The sequence below is a fragment of the Etheostoma cragini genome, chromosome 14, assembly GCF_013103735.1.
Source record: "Etheostoma cragini isolate CJK2018 chromosome 14, CSU_Ecrag_1.0, whole genome shotgun sequence".
NCBI lineage: Eukaryota > Metazoa > Chordata > Actinopteri > Perciformes > Percidae > Etheostoma > Etheostoma cragini.
The window spans coordinates 389,460-393,124 of record NC_048420.1 but is presented as its reverse complement, the minus strand read 5'-3'; the positions used below and the strand labels follow the sequence as shown (position 1 = coordinate 393,124).

General features: G+C 39.9%; 1 long non-coding RNA gene across 1 annotated transcript in view; it reads right to left on the bottom strand.

Moving 5' to 3' along the window:
- The window catches only part of LOC117956701, a 28,507-nt gene that overhangs the window by 16,794 nt on the left and 8,048 nt on the right, over positions 1 to 3,665 (bottom strand). Inside the window, exon 3 of the long non-coding RNA XR_004659340.1 lies at positions 637 to 646. This is a non-coding gene — a long non-coding RNA (uncharacterized LOC117956701). The remainder of the gene's footprint in view (positions 1 to 636; positions 647 to 3,665) is intronic.

The following is a 3,665-nucleotide window of genomic DNA, read 5'->3' as shown; positions in this document are numbered from 1 at the left end:
TAAGGAGACTGAGTCAGCCACCCCCGTGCAGCTTAGCTGGCTGATCAACACTAACTCTCAGCTGCTGCTGCTAAGACATGCACGGTTCAGCTTGAGTGATGTCAACCGCACAAATTATATAAATAAGAAGTGAAAAAAAAAGATTTCCACAGATGTTGGTCACAGGGCTCAAAGACTCACAGAACCACATATGTGACATAAAAAGTCAAATCAGAAAGGGGAAGCAGGCTATGAACTGTGCTGTGGATGGATTGATAAAGTCAAACCATGTCTCTAAAGTTGAGTTTTGAGATTAAAATATACGATAAACCATCTGTTGTAATAATGTGATATGGAGGGGTTTAACCTTCCAAACTGAGACCAAAGATCAACAGGTCTCAAAGTCACATCATCAAACAAAAATCCACCACTGGTGCTCATGGAAGGGAATAAAGTTCATTTTGATAACCGAAAAAGTCATAAAAACAAACAAACATCCAAGTCGGCTTGAGCTTGCTGAGACCTTGACCTCGGTGAACTTTTGAATGTCTTGCTAAATGAAATAAAAGGTTTTTTATTTACTTTCTCAATTTTTTTTTGATGACGTTTTGGGTCAGAACTCTTCATAACTCGTCCTCCCTGGCTTATCATATATACATATATATTCCTATGATCCCCCACACCTCATATTAAAGATATTTATTTAAGAGTATCTGGAAGATGTTGGCATGGACCCCCCCCCCCCCCATGCAGAGTACTGCATGTTGGGAATGGGTGTTAGCTGAGATGCGGGGCCAGGCAGAGACCTGGCAGCAGAACACAGAGCACCCCCCCCCTCTCTGCTCTCCTTCTTCCTCTCCATTTCTGTCCCACCCACCCCTTCAAACCCCCTCCTCCGTGACTCATCACCAGAACCTTAATCACCAGTGAGTGGGCCTAGCCCCCCCCCCTCCTTTCTAGGAGGCACAAGTGCAGAGATAACTTTAAACAAAATTAAGAATGAATGTATAAATAAGTGCTGATACTCTGTTGCCCCCTGCTGGACACTGTGATACATCGCATTCAGACTCACTGGCTGGGACCCTTAGGGGGTCCTCAGAGTTAGTGCAAGGGGGGCCATTTTTGAAGTTTTTTTCAAGAATGAAAAAGTCTTATTATGAATCCAACATATTATTATTATTTTTATTATTATCAAATATAAATTCCCACTGGTGATTGGCTTACTGGCCTGTAGGTATGTAGTCACTATAAGGCTGCCGTCCACAGATACAGTGGCGAACTTTCCATAAGATCATCTCTCAATACAAATCCTGGATCCATGAAATAACTGGCCTTTAATAATAATAATGCGCCTGCCAGGAATTTAACATACGGGGGGGTGTAAACTTGTGCCCCTGTATTTTAACATAGGGGGCTTAAAAAACAGTGAGACCCCTGGTTTAAGAGATTTGTGCTAATAGATTTTTAGTAAAAGTACTGTTTAAACTTCTTTACTCAAGTAAAAGTAACAAACTACAAGCCTGGAAATGTACTTAAAGTATAAAAGTAAAAGTAGCCTTGCAAATGACAACCATTTTTTATGCAAAGCTCCCTGGACCAGACACATGTTACTATACTAGAGAGACGCTGAGGGACTACAGTGGACATGGAGGACACGTCTTTATATGGAAGTGGCTACCTTTTAAATGGATGTCTGCCAACAGGCCTGAAACCTAACATATATGATTATTATGATTATTATTAGCAAGATATGAATTCAGTTGTGATTCTGTAAGAATTCACAGATCCAGTTTCTATTTTTAATCTTAGTTAAATGAATCTACATGTACGTGTGTGCTCAAATATGGATTCTGGAAAGAAAATAAAGGATTAAATATGAATGACTAAACAGACATGAATGAAGAAGTTCCCCAGCCCATTGGCCAGGAGTCCTTCTTGATGTCTACTGTCTCAAACATGTCTCTCAGATCAGGCCGAGGATGATGGGAATGTCGTACTGCTTGTCTCAGGAACTCAGGATCCTCTTTTTGGAGTAGAATGACTCCTCCACCAGCTCCACCAGCCCCCCCCCCCCCCCTCCGCAGCAACCTCCAGTGGTGCAGGAAGCCAAGCTGTATACAATGATCACCGCGGATAAACAATGCGTTCCAAAGTTGAATCCAACCCAGAGAAGGTCAACCAACAATGGTTAATGCAGGATGGTACTATGGCTGGACCAAAGATGGGAAGTAACGAAGTACAAATACTTCGTTACTGTACTCAAGTAGAACTTTAAGATATTTTTACTCTACTTTACTATTCATTTTTGTGGCAACTTTTTACTTCTACTTCTTACATTTTAACACAAATATCGGTACTTTCTGCTCCTTACATTTTACAAAATTGGCTCGTTACTTTAGTTTTGTACAAGAGGTCGCCATGTCGGAGAAGAGCGCGGACACGCGCCTCACACCGCGAGAGAAAAAAGTGGGAGAAAAGAAAAAGAGACTAGCTGTCTGGAGGATAATCAGCTGAGATTGTGTGTGTGCGTCTTTGAGAACTGGAAGTCGTATTACTCATAATGTCAGTTCACTGAAGCCTGTTATTGGTCTATAGTTCTTCACATTTAAAGTAAGTTAGTCTCCGTCTGTGTTTACCAGACACACCCGGGGCAAAGTTGGAAACCAGAATCAGCTTGAATACTGTCCCAATCTAGTCCTCAACTTTCTAATCATTTCACTGGAGTTAGTTATTATTGTTTACGTCATCAATACCATATTCACTCTAAATAGATGGGAATGTATCTACTGTACATTGCATTAGACATGTGCATTCTGCATAAATTCTCAGAAAATTGTTACGGCTTGCATCCAATATTTTGATCAGTTAATCAATCCCATAAACCCCAGAACCATCATTACAGGGTTCAATATGAATTTAAACTGAGTGTTCAATTCATAAGAGTGATGACAATGTCTATAAACTCAATCACTCAAACAATATCTCAGAGCGACAATAAGGCGTGCTGCCACTTGACTTGATTAGATATGATGTCTAACTGTATAGCTGTATACTACCATCTCTGTATGATGATAAGATTTCCATATTTGTTGTCAGTCTGGCTCAGGTTAAACACAAACAATGAATACCCCAGGACTTCCTTTTTTCATCCAGTATGACAGTCAGTTATAACTGATAAAGAACAGAAATAAAGTGCTTTAATGTAGATTTTCTTCACGGCTTTATTACGTGGTATCAGATCAATGCATAAATTCAATACTGGTATCGATATCAGGACCTCTCTACCCCCTAGTACATATTTTATAACATTTAGTTGAATATTAAAGTGGACCAGATGGTTCAAATTGGTTATGTTATTATTTATAAATCATATCCTTTAGCTTAACTCTATCAGTGGATGATTGCCACAGTGGCTACCTTACCTAAAGTAAGCCTATTATAAATGTTGTGTTAATTGAAAGTTTTTGGTTTTCATGACCAGGCCGATTCATCTCTACTAATAATATGTTGGATTCATGTTCATGTATGCTTTCAGACATGGAGGACTTTCAAAAAACGATCAAACAATGTTAGAAGAGTAAGAACTCTCAGACTTTCCTTTGCTTCAATTGACTTTATTTTGTTATGGCCAGATGAGCTCACACACGGCTCAGTTCTGGAGGCGGAGTGGATCCCAGGCCCAGATC